General features: G+C 43.3%; 1 pseudogene; it reads right to left on the bottom strand.

Moving 5' to 3' along the window:
- Positions 1 to 7,525: 7,525 nt before the first annotated feature.
- LOC136637143 (5S ribosomal RNA) lies at positions 7,526 to 7,645 on the bottom strand (annotated as a pseudogene).
- Between the last annotated feature and the right edge of the window lie 10,601 nt (positions 7,646 to 18,246).

The following is an 18,246-nucleotide window of genomic DNA, read 5'->3' as shown; positions in this document are numbered from 1 at the left end:
TTAAGGATAAATGTTTACCATTTGTATTCATGCATTAGGTTCTTTTTTCCTACTTTAGTAGGCTCTCTTCCTAGATCTATCATTTGTCTGATAAATTTCAGATGCCACTGCTGTTTTAATTACATCAACATAAAGATGCTTAATTGAACTTGTGGGAAGCTAGCAATTTGCATGACCCATAATTTCTCGAGCTGCCAAGCCTTTGGCATGTCAATCAATAGGATATGATTATTTGAAGCTGATCATAAATTACTCAAGTATTGATTGTGTTGCCAAATCCTCAACAGAGCACGGCATTACAGCTGACGTCAGTTCATTGGCAAGGAAAGGGAAGATATACGTACCCCTTTATGGGGCTATCTACATATGATTAATTGAATAATAACACATGATAATAAAAATAAAAACATCATTCATCTCCATATGTTTTGTTGTCACTGCCATTTTACATGCTTGCATGGCATTCAACAAAATGATTGCTTTTTCAATAGCCATAAGTAAAGCCATAAGTAAACCCTGGTCAATAGCAAAACAAAAATGTGCTCCCAGCTTGGGCAGCAAATCCAGCTGAATTTTCCGGGAAGGAAAACAGTGTGGTTACTGATCCTCTGTCTATTGGAAGGACTGACATTAATGGTGCTCCATAAAATATACTGGTGAGAGGATGATTGCTTTATGGAGCTGTAGAGTCTCCCACAGATCTCCAGGACACTGCAGCCCCTAGAATCTTTATAGACTGCATGTGGCAGGCCCAAGCTCCCCTTGTTATTCCCTGCCTTACTCCCTTCTGTACTACTGGAGTAGAGGCTGACAGCATAGGTCAGTGGTTCCCAAACTTTTTCAACTTGTGTCTCCCTTGACCTACTGGACCATTGGCCACTTCTCCCCATTAGGGTTTTAATCGTATACATTGCATAGGATAGTGGGTGTTTTTGTGAGAATTCCATGGCTCCACTGGCTGGGTTTCCACAGGTCCCCAGGGAACTACAGCTCACATTTTGGGAGCCACTGCCATAGGTGATAGCATAGCATCCAGATTTCTTAACAATGTACTGTTGACACAAGGAGACCAGCTACCATGCGGGTTGAGGACATAAAGTTAAGCTTCACCCATTATATTTCAGGTGGACTGATTCACACAGAATCCTCAGGTGATTGACAGCATGCTCCCTTTGGACAGTGATGTCTGGGACAGGTTCATCCTGTCCAGTTCAGGTATGTGATCTGATTCATCTACAGTTTGACAACAGGATTCTCCAGTGACAAGAACTGGGCCTTTCTTTTTTGGTCAGGTTGATACAAAAACTCATAGAATAGTTTCATACAAATGTTTGCATGGAGAAGGAACCTTTTCTTTGAACATCTTGCAACATGTTACTGAAACTCTATTGGGCTTCCGGTAAATGGTGCATCTACTGAACCTGCTTTTAGCAATAATTGTCAAGGCACACCACATCAGTTTTTTGACTATTGGCAAGGCACACCACACTGACAGCAGGGGCTCACATCCCCCCCCCCGTGACCCTACTGATCCTCTCCCAAACTCCCATAACACACCTGCAGACCATCCTTGGCACACCAGCATGCCGCAACACAGTGGTTGAAATGGCTGTTTTAGTGGAAGGAAAGTCAGCGGTTTTCCTTAGACCTGACCAACAGCAACCTCAGATCCTGTTCCTAGTCTTTGTGCGTTCAGATTGGAAGGAATTCAAAGAATATATACTCCCCCATATTGACATTTGATGTGAGGAAAAGTTGTAATCTAGCTGCCTTACTGAAAAGCTAATTTTCTATATGTTGGGTATTTGAGGAGTCTTCAGCTTTATATTCCCCACCTGAAATCTGATGGACCTGTTTTACTATGTGACCTGATGCTTGTCTAGTCACTGCATGTAGAGTGAAGTGATAGGAAACATTAGGCTTTATACCACTGAAACTCCACATCAATAACGGGCCATTTAAAAACATCTCTGTATCTTCCTTTCTCACTTACAGCCCAATTATGCTTTCCCCACCACCATCGCAGCAATGCCAAAATGGTGAACTCTGCATCCATGGTCACATCCTGGGATGTGACCAGGAGGCTTCAGTGGACCTCCTTAACCCCCTTACCCCTGTTTAAGCCTCCTGGCCCGCAACATGTCCCTTGAATCTGCACTGACAACTTTACTGCAGTCAGCACTATCAGAGGATCTTCTCCACTATTGGGTTGCATGGAAAGGATTGGGTCCAAAGCCTCTCATTTTTCATCTTGGAAGTCCAAGAATAGTTGGGCTAATGCATGGCTGGCCTACGGCTGCTTTCTCTGTCTTGCTTTTCCAACAGAGTAGAGCTTCCATAACCCTCAGCTGTTTTTGAAACTGTAACCTAACAGTTGTATTTGAATATGCTCATATGTAACATACCTGTGACCTGTAGTTTAAGACAGGCCACAGAAGTAGGAGGTTTATTAAACGCTTTGATTTGGTGGGTCATCTGTTGTGCAGGCTTGATGTAAGTAGCTCAGATTAAATAAGTAAAGATGCTATTACTGTCAAACTGATTTTCAAAGCATCCTGCTTCAGTTTGCGTTCTTCTTGCTCTTTCACAATCTTGTGGCCTATCAGATAAAGTTCAGAAACATTAAAGATAGAACTATAGAAGTAAGTGAAATTATAGTTACAGCACTGTACTATCCTGCAATCATTGAACTGATCAACTTGCAGAAAATAAGCGTTAGTTAACTTTTATCTATGATAGGCAGCAAATGCAATTTTACAAAACCAGTGAAATCTGGTTGGTTCCAACCAGAAGCACATACAGCCTGCAAATTAGGGTCCTTTAATGTGTTTCGAATGTATTTTTAACTGAGATGCGATGCCACTATGTGTATCACATAGTGCGGCGATACACTATGTGTATCACATAGTGCGACCCAATGTGCGGTGGCAGTGAAGAAGGCCAATTCTATGCTTGGGATCATTAGGAAGGGTATTGAGAACAAAACGGCTAGTATTATAATGCCGTTGTACAAATCTATGGTAAGGCCACACCTGGAGTATTGTGTCCAGTTCTGGTCGCCACATCTCAAAAAAGACATAGTGGAAATGGAAAAGGTGCAAAAGAGAGCGACTAAGTTGATTACGGGGCTGGGGCACCTTCCTTATGAGGAAAGGCTACGGCGTTTGGGCCTCTTCAGCCTAGAAAAGAGACGCCTGAGGGGGGACATGATTGAGACATACAAAATTATGCAGGGGATGGACAGAGTGGATAGGGAGATGTTCTTTACACTCTCACATAATACCAGAACCAGGGGACATCCACTAAAATTGAGTGTTGGGCGGGTTAGGACAGACAAAAGAAAATATTTCTTTACTCAGCGTGTGGTCGGTCTGTGGAACTCCTTGCCACAGGATGTGGTGCTGGCGTCTAGCCTAGACGCCTTTAAAAGGGGATTGGACAAGTTTCTGGAGGAAAAATCCATTATGGGGTACAAGCCATGATGTGTATGCGCAACCTCCTGATTTTAGAAATGGGTTATGTCAGAATGCCAGATGCAAGGGAGGGCACCAGGATGAGGTCTCTTGTTATCTGGTGTCCTCCTTGGGGCATTTGGTGGGCCGCTGTGAGATACAGGAAGCTGGACTCGATGGGCCTATGGCCTGATCCAGTGGGGCTGCTCTTATGTTCTTATGTTCTTATATCACATTTCAGTTAAAAATAATTAAAATGTTTCATGCGAATGAATTAATTGGCATTTAGTTTTCGAGTAAATTAGATGCTTGATTTATATAGTCTGAAATTTAATTTAAAAGGAAAGCAGATTAATACAGGTATAAGACAGAGAGCAACATTTTTAAGAAAGCAAATACTTTATCAGAATGACATGCTACCATTAATTTGAAACAGTAATTAATAAATAACTCTATTTCAAATATTCCTGAGCATTCATAAATCATCTAAAGTTACTTTTCACTGTTTACTGCAGAGTGTTTTATAGCCAGTTCCCTAATTTTTGTTTTTTTAAGACGAAATACAAGTAACTTCAGCCAGCTGGGAGATGAAATGATGCATTATCAAAGTATTGGCGCCACGGTCCAATTTATTGTAATTTTTAAAAATATGCTATCGAGAGAATTAGAATTTAGTATATTTTTAATAGGGTTATACATTTGTGTTCAATTGTTAAACATATTTCCTGATAATTACTATAGATAGTGAAATATTTTAGTATATTTTTATAGGGTGAGTACATTTTTATAGTATGATAAACCATATTTCCTGATAATTACCAGAGGGAGAAAGAAATAATTTATATTTTTATAAGGTTAGTACATTTTTATCACTGTACAATTTTTTTTTTGCAGAGTAAGTGCTTTAATTCTCTTCCTTCCTGCCCCCCTCCCATTTTCTTTTATTTATTTATCCCTGCCTTTCATGGTGGTCACACTTTTAAGCAGCCTTTTATTATTGATATCACTGAGAGATGATGACTTCCTGCTTTTATTTTTCCATCTTGCACACTTGTTAGTTTCTGAATAAATGTATCTGTTGCAGATGCTGAAAGAAGCACAAAGCATCTATGAGACACCGTGGAAGTAAATGACACTGGTAAAATGATGATAGATTGTTTTAATGGGAGATATGCACTTAATTGGGAGAAGTACAACAAAATGTGGTGTTCCATGCTCCTCTAAAGAGTCAGTCAGGAGCCATTATACATTTACACGTTTTTGTCTTCACAAGGCATGTGCAGTCTGATATCCGATAGGCATGGCTAGGCATGTATTCATGTGGTGTACCATTCTTTCAGACAACCCATTAAATAGTGTTTGTTAACCTTTAATTCAGATGTCAGCAATAAGATAATATGATGTAAAACACAAGTCAATGGAGGGTCATAAAGCTTTTTCCACTACCGTTTTTATTAGCCTGTTATTCAGTGCTGAATATGGCTACACCCTGAAGCAAGTCTCGAATAAAGTACGGTGTCAATATATTATGATACAAACTCAACCTCTAAAATCAATGATAGGGATTATGTCTGTTGCGATCCACCTGCTAAAATATACTCGCTCTTGGAATGGATATGATGCATGCTGAGGCTTATCATGGCGTGGCTCTTTAACCCATTAGTCATAGAGCTCACTTGTAGCAATTCCAGGCACACAACTTCGGTTCATGTGCGCAATAAGCACAAGTGCAGTTTATCTGGCAGCAAGGCAGTTCAATGGAGATGTAATTTGATATGGATTATTCCTGCTTCCCCCCCCCCAGTTTTTTGACTGAGAGAACAACCCTCAGTTGTCATTGAACTGGTGCATGTCCCTTGCGCTGGCCCCAAAGTGTAGTCAATATGTCGCAAAACACAATTGCAGCTATTCTCAAGTCAACTGAAACAGTGCAAGGATGTGTGCTGGTCACATCCAGCCTGGCTGGGGGTATGCAGGTCTCTTGTTTTCTGGTGTGCTCCCTGGGGCTTTTGGTGGGCCACTGTGAGATTCAGGAAGCTGGACTAGATGGGCCTATGGCCTGATCCAGCAGACCTGTTCTTATGTTCTTATGGCCAAGGCAGGCCGGCACAGGAGGTTGAAGAGGATGGCAGGAGGGTGGAACGGAGATGGGGAGAGGCATTTTTGGTTAGGATGCACAGATCAGGAGGTGAATTGGGCCCAGGAAGGCCAAGGAGAACTTTGGCTGCATTCTTACCCCCCACTTCCACCCCAATGGGCTTTACCTGGGCCTTTCAGATTTCAGTGATTTTGCTGGCGCAAATCCAAGTATCCCTATAGAGCTGGCTGGTGCATGACACAGGTAAGGGGTAAAAAAAATCCCTTTACATCAAGTTGATCTCCAACCAGCACCTACTTTGTACTGGATACAGCACAGGCCACCCAGCCTACCTGTTCTGGCACAAGTTAGGATTGGGCTGTCATTGATCTGACGTTAATCTATGGCTGGAGGGAAGAACACTGCCTAACTATTAAGAATGAACCAAATGTTCCCACATCAGAACAGTAGCATTCCACAAAGAACTATAATACTGTGTGGGAGATGTGTGAAGTCCTGCAGGTACATCGGATGTGGATTTTATCCACCCCTCCATTCCCTTCTGCCAACCCTGCCAATTTAGCAACATTGGCAGGGAAGCTCCATGTGCTTTCAGAATGGCACTTTTAATGCTGTAAGGTAATTCCAGCATTTGTGCTGAATAGGATTAGGCCACTAGTGTACCCAAGTGTTCAGTGATTAAAGACTTTCAGCAACATGATCACTGAAAAGACAAACACACAATCTAGTAAAACTTTTATTAGGACCAACCGATATGGCATGAAGCCTCAAGCAATCATCTTTCAAAGTTTTGAGAAGTTAAAAGTTGGCAAGACAAGATTTTAGCCCAGTACCATAGCTATGGGGGGGGGGAGAGGCGTGGTAAGTTTTGCAGGATCCGCAACTTGCCGTGAAAGCGGCCCCTCCCACTCACCATCAAAGCCATTCTGGGCAGCAAAAGCAATGCACAGCCCAGACTGGCTCCAAGGGCAAGTGGGAGGGGCCATTTACATGGCGCATTGCAGCTCCTGCAAGACTGGGATGCCCCCCTATGGCTATGCTACTGCCTGGGCCCCAATCCTATCAGGACCTTGACTACTGGAACTAGCATTCTGGCAGCACAAAGCCCTCTGTGATAGCGTGAAAGCCAGGCTGCCATCATGAACGTTTTGGCCGCGGCCACAAATGGGCAACAGCATAGCACATGCAGCATCAGCTCCCAAAGTGTGCATACACAGCATGCCTATGAACATGACTCCTCTCATGTAAACCAGCCTGAACCAGAGCTTGTGGGTCATTGAAAAGACTAAATGTTTACTAGGTCATGTGATGAAAGTTTGAATAAGGTTATTATAATAGGCTAGGAAGTGTTAGCTTAAAGAGGCAGGATGTTGACCTGCCTGCTGTACTTAATACAAATTTTGAATATTTCAGACATGCAGAGGATAAATAATATTTGGGGCCTTCAGTTGAAAGGGAGTGAAGCCTCCACTTCTTTTGATGTTGGTTCGTCACTGATAATTAGGAATGTGAGAGTATGTACCATCACTTATTCTGGTAAATAATGTCATCTCCTCCAATTAAGATCAACTGCACACACCTCTTCAATTGCTTTATTAGCATTGTTGTCAAGTTCTGAAGAAGCTATAATTAACTAGTCATCGTAATTACCACTAGTTTCCAAAATGAGCACAGTAAATAATTTATGCAAGGATTTTTTTTTTAAAGGTTTTAACTCTCACAAGACTATGTTAAACAAAACTTCAGAGCATGACTGGCAATGCAGAAGCAATGCAGAAGGTCTTCTGCAAAAGGTCCTTAACAGCGCAAGCATAATGCGCTGTTGAACCAGCATGGCCATCCATGTGCCAGCTCAGAGTGTCACAACTATACTATAAGGCATGTTTGCACCTACTCAGAAACCAGTTGAGTTGGCGCTGAGGCCTGTGTCAGCTCGAATGGTTGGCAACCTTCAGTATCGAAAGACTATGGTATAAGCCTACAGCACCCGGTATTCCCAGGCGGTCTCCCATCCAAGTACTAACCAGGCCTGACCCTGCTTAGCTTCCAAGATCAGATGAGATTGGGCATGTGCAGGTAAAGCACAGCAGTGCCCGATTCTATCCCTGTGCCGGCCATCAGAGGTAAGTTTGTGGTGGGTGGTGTGGGGGCTTAGGGAGGGTGTGGGAGAGAGGTTTGGAGGCAGGGAGGGAGCATTTGTCCTTCATGGATGTGTTGTGCTCAGAAATCACAGATCACATGTGATGTCTATGGAACAGGACACTGATGTTCCATTAACTGGAACATGTCAACACAACAGAAGCTAACATGACATACACCTGGAGACTGTTTAATTTTAAGAACATGTTCATATGCTCAATGAACTTGGAACATCAATTTATCCTGCTACTAGACTCATCCAGCCATGAAAGCCTTAGTGTGCTTATCCCGCTATTGGTTTTAGTTATGAACAGCCCTATCCTTCACCCTCCCCCAACAGCATAATTAGTGCTGGTGAAGGCTGCTTTATGGCAGTTCCAAAGCAGTCTCTGCCAGTGTGCACTGCAACCTCACTGGCAAGGAGTAGCTTCTTGCATACTGATGGATCCACAAAGACCCAGGTAAGGCCATGCCGTGGGTTGGAGAGAGGCAGAGAAGGGAATGAACAGGGCAGGAGGAATGAGGCAGGGACAGGAGAGGGGACGATTGTGGATCAGGCCAGGGAAAGGGTGCATTAGGCAGTGGTGAGCAGTTGCCTCTCATAGACCAGCTGCTGAGCAGTTGCCTACCATAGACCAGCTGCTGTGACCCCACGGAAGCCTCTCTCCCAACGGGGATGGAAACTGTGCTTCCGGTTTGCCGGAAGCACAGTTTACAGTGCCGGGGAACCTCATAGAGGTTTCCCAACGCGGAAGGAGGTCGCGCGAGGCTCGGTGAGTCTCTGGTGAGTCTCTAGTGAGTAAGGGGGCAAGTTTCTGCCCAGGGGGACGGCAATAGCCCGTAGGGGGCGCCATAGCGGAGCTTTGCTCCAGGCACGGAGCTGCGGAGGTCCGCAGCTGGTGGTGCGGCACACCAAATTTTAACCCCCTTTTGGTACAACAGTGAACGTTGGGCCCCAGAATGCGTTGTGGAAGTGATTGGCTCCTTTATGTCTGCAACTTTGTATTTGTTTCTTCTATTTGCAGCTTCTGGTTTGCTTCTGCAAGTCATTCTGGGGCCCACGGAGGCCAGTGGAGTGGGTTGTGAGACGGCATAATAATAATAATAACTCGGTATTTATATACCGCCTTTCTGGTCATTGAATTACTCCTCTGACTTTCTTCAAGGCAGTTTACATAGGCAGGCGTTTCTAAATCCCTCAAGGGGATTTTTACAATCATAGAGGTTCTTTCTTTCAAGAACCAACAACATTTCAGAATGGATCTTCCTGGTTTGGTCTCACTTTTGGCCTCCAGTTCTCCCAGGCAGGCTGACAAGCAGCTCCATCTCTCACATGGAGGGCAGCCAAGACGCTTCTTGCTCACACCAAGAGCAGGTGGAATCACTCAGCTGGGCTTGTCAGCTGCTTCAAGGTCTCGCCATTCTCAGCAGTTCAGGGAGCTGCCGGTGTTGTCGAACTGGCGACCTTCTGATGTTATCTTCAGGCTAACAGAGGCTCTATCCTCTAGACCAGACCTCCTGCCCGTGAGCCAGAAACAGCTTCTGGTGGCTCCCAGTAATGTTTTTTGGCATGACAGCAACCATTGGGTCGTGACCTAGCACAGAGGATGAGGTAGGTCATGATGGTACAAATCTGAGAAACAGAAATATACCCGTCTAGAAATATAGCAGACAACCTGTTAAAAATAGATGTACTGTGTATTTTGGAGTTAAAAATAACTGCCTTCCATTGGAGCTCTGTTTGATTGGGTGGCCAGGGTCACAAAATGTTGGGCTTCTGTGCCTTTAAGATCTGGGTAGTAGAAGGGATGCTGAGTAAGGGGTTGAACTCAAAGGAGAACTCCTTTGAGTCACCAATATATTACATTAAAATAATAGAAACTGGTATGTTTGCTCAGTAGGGTAAAACCTTTATACAAAGGAGGCTTTTACCTTTATTCTTGATTTTGGTTCTAACTCAGCAGAGTGCTTAAGTCAGTGCTTATCTTTAGACATTTGTATAGTGCCCTTTACAACAACTGGAGATATATCTATCTATCTGTTTGTTGAACTTTTTTGTAGAACTGGGACCGCGTTCCTTCCTTCCTATTATTATTAATAAAGATTATTTCTATGAAACCTTAAGCTTTCTCCATATAGACCTGTCATTTCCGTTACCCTTAATTAATGTAATATGTGCTCTTTGAGAGAAGAATAGACCCTGTAGCTATAAATTGTGACTTTTGAAAGAAAAAGTCACATCCTTTTTGAGTTTCTGGTTGAGCTAGCTGCAACCTAATTTCAGTTAGCAATTGTGGCAGTTAGACATCAAAATTAAGAACCACAGATACTGAAAATGTATTTTTGACTGATTTACATCCCCCCACCATTATTACAATTCACACTGTAGATAAAATATGAGCATATCCGTTCTTATTAAAATTGTCTTGTTTACCCACTTGTATCTCTTCAAGATTAACTCTTTGGATTCTAGACTGCCAACTAATTCCAGCTATTGTATCCATGTCCAGAAAGGGTGGAGCAGACCTACAAATAAATCTTCTGCTTCCATTTAAATGAATAAGGTAACCCTCAGGCACAAGTGCTGCATATTTGCATTGGAAAACATGAGCAGCATTGGATTGCGTCATGCGCGCAAAGCACTACCACTATTTGTGAGTTTTAGCTGCACAACCACATTGGTGTTATTTTTTTTGTTTCATTTTGTTCCATAGTTCTATCTCTAATAAACTTGTGGAATCCATATGAAAAAGAGAAAAAAAACTGGACACAAAATGAAAATATTACCATTTTGGACTGGCCATTTTCCAGCATAATGTTTCCAACAGTGGTGAATCACAGGACTCTGGAAAGCTCATTGGACAATGCTATCCATTCTCTTGTTCATTTCCTGCAGTTGGTACTCAGAGATAGTAGTGTAGCTGGGGAGGGAATGGTAAGTACTGCAGGTGGCGGGACATGTAGTGTAAGTGGCCCCTCACACTTGCTGTCCAAGCAGTTCTGAGCAGTGACGGCAATGCACAGGCGCTTGGCAAACAAATGGTGTCTCCTGTGTGTTTCTGTCACTGCCCGGAATGGCTCTAGCAGCTAGTGGGAAGGGCTGCTTACATGGTGCATTGAGGTTCCTGCAGCACCATTTCCCTCCCCCTTGCTACACTACTGCTCAGAGAAATACATGAGGTTTCCATAGCATCACACTACACATTGCACAGAATGCATAATGCAAAATGGTGGGTTTTGCCCTTGTTCTTTTAAGTAGAAGTGGGTGGCACAAATGAGATGGAACCACAGTGGGAGACTAGAGTCCCTCCACTCTTCTTTGATCATGCCCCTGAATGTGCTATTTTATATAGGAAAAAAGCTTCCATTGGCTTTCTGTTTCCTATTATGGCAAACTGCTTTTATAGACCTGTGCTCCATAAGTCTGCATGAATCTATCATCTTGATTTTGCTACTCTTCATAACAAACAGTACATTCAAACACACACTGGGCCATTATTCTAGGTGCCTCCAGTCCCTCCTGAATTCTATCAAAATGATGACACTTGTGCATAATTCTCAACTCACCGAACTGTGAGTGGATCAGAGTTATTATTTATAGTAAACTACCTTGGGCAAATATTCTGGAAAAGCACACAAGAAAAGCAAATTCATAATCAGGAAGCTCTGTGCTAGATTCTGCATTCACAAATCCTTCTTGCAACCTGTATAAGCTCCCTGGTATGACAAAAAAAAAAAATGTTTGAACTCCATCTAAAACTTTGCTCTCTTTCCCTTCCACCAGGAGCAAATAAGTACTGTCAGGACACACACCTTTCCAACAGATTACACAGGCCAACACACATTTTGCTTCCTTATACATTACATCAATTCCTGGGTATATTTGGGGTGCCGATTCCAAAAATGGCACCTGTTTTGCCCTATCACATCTAGTTTTGGAGATATAGCCTCTTTAGTGAATGGTTCAAGCAGCTTCCTCATGAGGAAGCCTACACCATTGAACCATTCACTAATGAGGCTATACTATATCTCCAAAACTAGACGTGATAGGGCAAAACGGCTGCCATTTTTGGAATCGGCACCCCAAATTCATATCAAACCACCATAAAGTTTGGGAAAAACTTTTCTGACCCTCAGTTTTGTAGGCCTGTGCTATCAGTCATAAGTGGAAGAGGATACAAGTTTACTACCAAATTCTGGGCATTGATGGTTTATATTGATACAAAATTAAGTACTATGGGCTCTTTGGCCAAAGTAGCACACTCTTGACTCATATCTGCTTCATTATTCAGAATGGTTTGGATCCCAAGATTCTGCTGCATGAGCAGAAGATATTTTCAGTTGCACAGGTGTGTGTGACATTTCCACCATTTCCTAAATTTCCTAGAATATCAGGAAAAAGTTCATAATTTCAGAACTGTCTGAAAGAGTTGGCTCCGCCCTTCTTAAAGTGTGGCACTCAGAATTGGACATGGTACTTTAGATGAAGTCAGACCAGCTGGGAGCAAAGTGGAACCAGAATTTCTTGCTGCTTGGAAGCAAGATTAAATTTACTGCCCAAGCCTAATTCCCTGCCACACTGATACATGCAGCCGGGCCATGGAGGTGCACTGCATGCTAGGGATGGAGAGGCAATCAGAAGGCCTGCGAGAGCTAAGGTCAAATAGTTTTCCCATGCCTCTGCAGAGGCACCCAATCACCTACGGTTCTCATCAAACCTATGCCAGCTATATAACCTATGCCACCCGGAGGAGAGTCAAGGAGAACTAGGGGGTGGGGGTGAGCCAAAAAAACAGGAGCTAGCAAGAACTGGCAAGTAAGACTGCCTCAATTGTGGGGGATCAGCAGTAGAATGGGGCTGTCTTCTTCCCTAGTTCTACCGTGGATACTCATAGATGCTCACCTATAAGGTGAGAAATTTCTACCAATAAATCAAGCATAGATTGCCACCTCGTCTTATCTGTGGAGGGGGGTTGGAGAGTAGTGGGTGGGCCTGTGGGCCTGGGAGGAGGGCTGGATGTGGGCGGAGAAGCACTTAGGCTGGATCTTAAGCCCCCCTCCCGAGCAGCCCAGCCTTATACCAGGCCACCCAGATCTGTACCATCTGTGTCGGTAGCGCAGATCCAAGTAGCCCCATAGGAGCAGCTGCCATGTGACACAGATAAAGGGAATTAATTTCCCTCACTCCAAATTGCACTGCAACCTGGTCCAGACCTGCTCCAGGCCATGTTAGGATTGGGCTGCCCGGGTCACATTTCACACTTGTCCTTGCTGAATTTCATTCCATTGTCATCACTCCAACTCCGTTTTTAAATCACTTTGTTTTTAATGCATATCTTCTAAAAAAATTTGCAGCCCCTCCCCAGTTTTTGTCATTTGCAATTTAAAGTAGAAGGAAGGGCTGCATTTCTATGTCACAAGCATGTTATATTAGATACCGCAGCACTTCTTCTGGCTAAACAGCTTAATCAGCAAACAAGTAGGACCAAGAATGGCAATAATTCAGTGTCCTTTTGGAAGACGAATGCTTAATTTCATCTTCAGCAATGACTTGCAGAACTGCCTCTCAGAATGCAGAATAAACAAGCAACAAAGAGGGTGCTAAGAGTTTTTGAAATTAAAGCTTCTGCAGCTCTTAGCATACTGATAAATGTAAATTTTAAAAGTGTAGCAATGAGCATAGACAATATATTTCTTCAGTAGTGAGATTATTTAGGTTTTGTAGATCAAATGATTCTCCTAAAAGATGGGGTTTCAGCTCAAATACTAGCAATAAAGACAGAGTACATTGAGCCAGGACACTGGAAGCTATATGGTATTGGTTTCAAAGACAGTTTTATCAAACCTATATCCATATCCTATGTGCGTTTACTGGTGAATAAACCCATTGATTTTAATGTGCTTTATTCTGTGTATTCATATTATAATCCACATATTATGTTACCTATTTAATGGATTAAAGTTTAGCCTTTTTCAGAGCTGTCAAACATAAGGCCCAGGAAGCTTATGAGATACTTTGATGGGTGCCTTGGTAGCCCACAGCTCCTTTATCATATGTCGTCACCAAAATTAATGTATTTTCTTTGACAAGTAGGAAACAATTCCCTTAGTGGGGCAATGATAAAAGAACTGACCAAGCAATGCTGTCATCAAGATATGACAAGAATATGGAATTAGAAACCTATCAGCATTGGCAACCAAGGAGTGAGGGAATGGAACAGGTGAAAGTTTGCAGCCAATAGAGAAAGATAGAAATGTTTAGATTGGCAGCCAATGAAGGCAATTGCTTTAGCACAGTGGTTCCCAACCTTTAGAAGTCTGCGGACCACTGAGACAAAAATTGGAACTGTCATGGACCACTTGTGGCTGTGGAGAGTCTGGTCCCCACCCTTTCTGATCCATCTAACAAGTGCTCCCCCATGGAATGTCAGAGAGGATGGAGAATGGCCTCCCCACAGCCATAGATGACACTTCAAATGTTGTGGCTGTGGGCAATCCATTCTCTGCCCTCTTTGGTGGTCCATGGGAGATTGCTTGCACTGCAAGACACTGGAAGTGATCAAAGGTGACTTTTTTTCCTGAGACCTCACGGACTACTTCTCAGAGTCTCGTGGAGCACCTGTGGTCCCCGGACCACAGGTTGGGAACTAGTGCTTTAGCATATGATAGGATTTTGGATGATAAGGAGTACCAAGCAGAGGCCGAGATGATGCCAATTGGAGTGATTCTTGAGCACAGTGTTTCAAGAAGATGCAATAATATATTCTGAAAAAAACACAACAGTGGCACAGTTTTTGTGCCACCAGGACAAGGCTGAAGTGGATGGATTGTGAGATCTGCTAGCATAAACCCAGGATGAGATCATGCTGCTCATGTGTAACCCAAGAGGTTCCTGATTCAAATCTAGGTCCTGAAATCACCAGTTAGCTTTGGCAAACCACAATGTGTCAGACTCGGCTCCATACTAATGATAATAATTAAATATCTCAGTGTATTGGTGTAAGGATTTCTGGGGAAAAAAAAACAAAAACTACTCTGTCCATTGTTTTGTGTAGAGGTGCATATCAAAATGTGGTGGTAGCCTATCTGCAATGCATTGGAGCTGCTGGTGCAAATGACCAGAGGCTCTGTGCATGCGCCAGCAGTTCCTAGACATCCTGCTGTAGCAGGTAGGTTGGCAGCAAGGGCAGTTTGAGGGAGATGTGGGGGAGGTTCAGGGCTTGGAGTGGGTCTAACTGGGGTGGGAGGGGAAGGATCTCAGTGGCAGCAGAGCACACTGGGATCTTATTCTCCTTTTTCCAGACTGACATGGCTAGGCTTCTCAGGCCTGATAAATAACTGGCTTAAGTTCAAGAAGACCCATTGTAGGCCAGGTGGTATATAGGGAGGTAAGTAAAAAAAGATTATTACTTACCTCTCCTAGGCCATCTTGTTCCCCTCCCCCCCATAGCATACAGCATGCTCTCCATCAGTGGTGCTACATGCTCTGGGCTGGCTTTGATTGAGCCATTAGTCATACCAACTCAAACACAATCCTTGTTGGAATTAGAAGGAAAAAAAATAGCAACATAGAAATATGACTCCCAAAATCTATTGTGAAGTGTGCCTGCCTGGATATTAAAATTGCACCACTAGTTAAATGACAAAATAAAATGGAATCCATTTGAATTCCATATGATATGTAGGTCTGCCCTTGGCATCCTTGGGGGTTCCCTTCCAGGAACCCCACTGATGCAGAAAACCATGGATATTGAAATCAGCTGTCAGACTTTCGTGTTCTGAGGTATGGGGAGGTTGCGTGTGACCTCCCTATTCCTCAGAAGACCTCCCAGATGCAACCTTTGGTCATATCTGGAGGTCCTCTGTGGGCCCTCCTAATGTGGGTTCAGAACTTGTGTTGGGTCAAATCTGTGGGTTCTGAACCTGTGCAGGAAGAAAGGCTAATCTATCTTTATCTATAACAGTGGTTCCCAAACCTTTTAGCACCAGGACCTACTTTTTAAAACAACACTCTCTTGGGACCCACCTAGGTTTAGCGACTTTTATAAAAAGGAGTTCTAGAAAGAAATAATATTTTATTTAATTATATGTAATAATAACCTTTGGGATCCACCCATCATCCATTCTCACGACATGACCGAGATAATGAGCGGATACCAAAGGATCTCTTCTATGGAGAACTCGTGCAAGGAAAGCGCCCTACAGGTAGACCACAGCTGCGATACAAGGACATCTGCAAGAGGGATCTGAAGGCCTTAGGAATGGACCTCAACAAGTGGGAAACCCTGGCCTCTGAGCGGCCTGCTTGGAGGCAGGCTGTGCAGCATGGCCTTTCCCAGTTTGAAGAGACACTTGGCCAACAGTCTGAGGCCAAGAGTCAAAGAAGGAAGGCTCATAGCCAGGGAGACAGACCAGGGACAGACTACACTTGCTCCCAGTGAGGAAGGGATTGTCACTCCCGAACTGGCCTTTTCAGTCACACTAGACGCTGTTCCAGAACCACCTTTCAGAGCGCGATACCATAGTCTTTCGAGACTGAAGGTTGCCAATACAATACTTAATAACCAGGAAAAAGTCATTCAAACTTTATCGCTTTATATTTACACATGCTTGTAAACTGCAGGAGCTCAGCTCCTTGCAGGGCAAGTAGTAGCTATCTTGCAAATCATAGGAGCTGAGCTCCTTGCAGGGTAACGGCAGCTACTGTATCTGATTTTTTAATAACCTCAGGGCTTGAGGTCATTAGTTTCCTGATCTTTCTATCACCCTTTGGTGACCAAAAATCAGGTCACAACTCAGCAGTGGGTCCTGACCCACAGTTTGGGAACCGTTGATCTATGATATATCTTTCTTCTTCCCATTCTTTGTGGTCATTTCAGATTTAATGTCCTCAGAAATCTTCCACGTGCTTATAGATGTTTCCATTCATTCTGTGGAGGAATGAGCTGGCTTCTCCATTGACATGAATGGGCAAGTTCCTTTGTGCAGGAGCTCTGTGTGCTTATTGAAATGTACTTGCAATTCTGGACTGGGTGTCAAGGGGCAATTATAGCAAATTCCCATGAGTTTATCGTTACCAAGCTGTAATGACCGTACTGCCTAATGATCTGCTTCATGACAAATGTTACTGTGTTTACTTAAAAAAAAATAGTAAACAATGAATAGAAAAAAAAAGGCTTCCTTGATCAGAGAGCTGTTTGCATGCTAAGACACAACTATCAGTGCCAGGTGATCTATGATCTGTTTCATACAGTCAAGCTGTTATCTCAGAACTGCTAAACCTGGATGAGTGAATTGGCCTTTTGTTCTGTGCAAATCTTGGTAAATGTCCAGTACATATTGTGAATCAGGAGTATAACTTATATTCACTCACAAATGAAATTCACTCATACATGAATGCAAATGAAAAGAAGGATCTTGAATATTAATGAAAGTGTATTTTCCTATGTTCAAGCTTAAGTCAGCCCTTTGTTACAAGGGACACTAAATGTTTGATGTATTTCTTGAAAGAGTCTCCCACAGACTAGAATATCACTATGAATTTAGACTACAAATTTGACTGTCTTTTTCACCACCAATGCGTACAATGTGGTCTTTTCAGACATCAAGATTTTGCTTCTTCTTTTTTTGCCCTGTATGCATATTTAATATTCAAGTCAATAGACAAAAATCATTTTTTTTCCTACAAAGGTAGAAGTTGGGGAAAGGAACCAAGGGCTTCAGTTTGCTAAAAGCATGGATTTCATGCAGGAGAATCTGAAATATTGAATTAACGTTTGGATCCTATTATTGGTTTGCGCTGCTGAAAGCTGGCGTTCTCAAGTTATGGCATCACAAAGCCATGATGCTCTATAGTCCGTGAACAGACTGCTGCTGAAAACAGTGAGAGGCACTAGTTGCTGCATAGTAGCAGCTTCCCTCGGTCGCCGCTGTGGTAAGTCAGTGATGGGGACAAGGTGTGGGTGAGGAGGGGAAGGGAACAGGAGGAATGGAGGAATTTCTGGGCAGGGATCCAGCAGAAATGGTGCACATCAGATCCCATCCCCTCTTCTTTAAAACTTCTCCATCCCTTTTCTCTCCTTGGATATCCACCACCCAAAATAGGAGGCATATGTCCAGGGAGATCAATTAACGGCCCACCAGTAGGTAAGTACATTTTGGGTTTTGTTCTGTATAGGACACAACATTTTGTGAAAAGTGTTTTCTAAGCTATTTAATTTAACATAGACCTTTACCAAGATCCAGGTTTACAGAGCTTGCATCCTGAGTACACTTCTGTACTGCAGCGAGTCATGGACTCTTTGCTCACAACAGGAGAGGAAACTGAACGCTTTCCACATGCGCTGCCTCTGGCGCATCCTGGAACGAGCTGGAATCCCTAGCATGTATGCACTGCTGAAACAGAGACACCTGCATTGGCTTGGTCATGTCGTGAGAATGGATACCAAAGGATCTCCTCTATGGAGAACTCGTGCAAGGAAAGCGCCCTACAGGTAGACCACAGCTGCGATACAAGGACATCTGCAAGAGGGATCTGAGGCCAAGAGGCAAAGAAGG

This window comes from Tiliqua scincoides, chromosome 1 (genome assembly GCF_035046505.1).
Source record: "Tiliqua scincoides isolate rTilSci1 chromosome 1, rTilSci1.hap2, whole genome shotgun sequence".
In the NCBI taxonomy this organism is placed as follows: domain Eukaryota; kingdom Metazoa; phylum Chordata; class Lepidosauria; order Squamata; family Scincidae; genus Tiliqua; species Tiliqua scincoides.
Note: the sequence above shows the minus strand (reverse complement) of the source record. Positions and strands in the feature narration are given on the sequence as shown.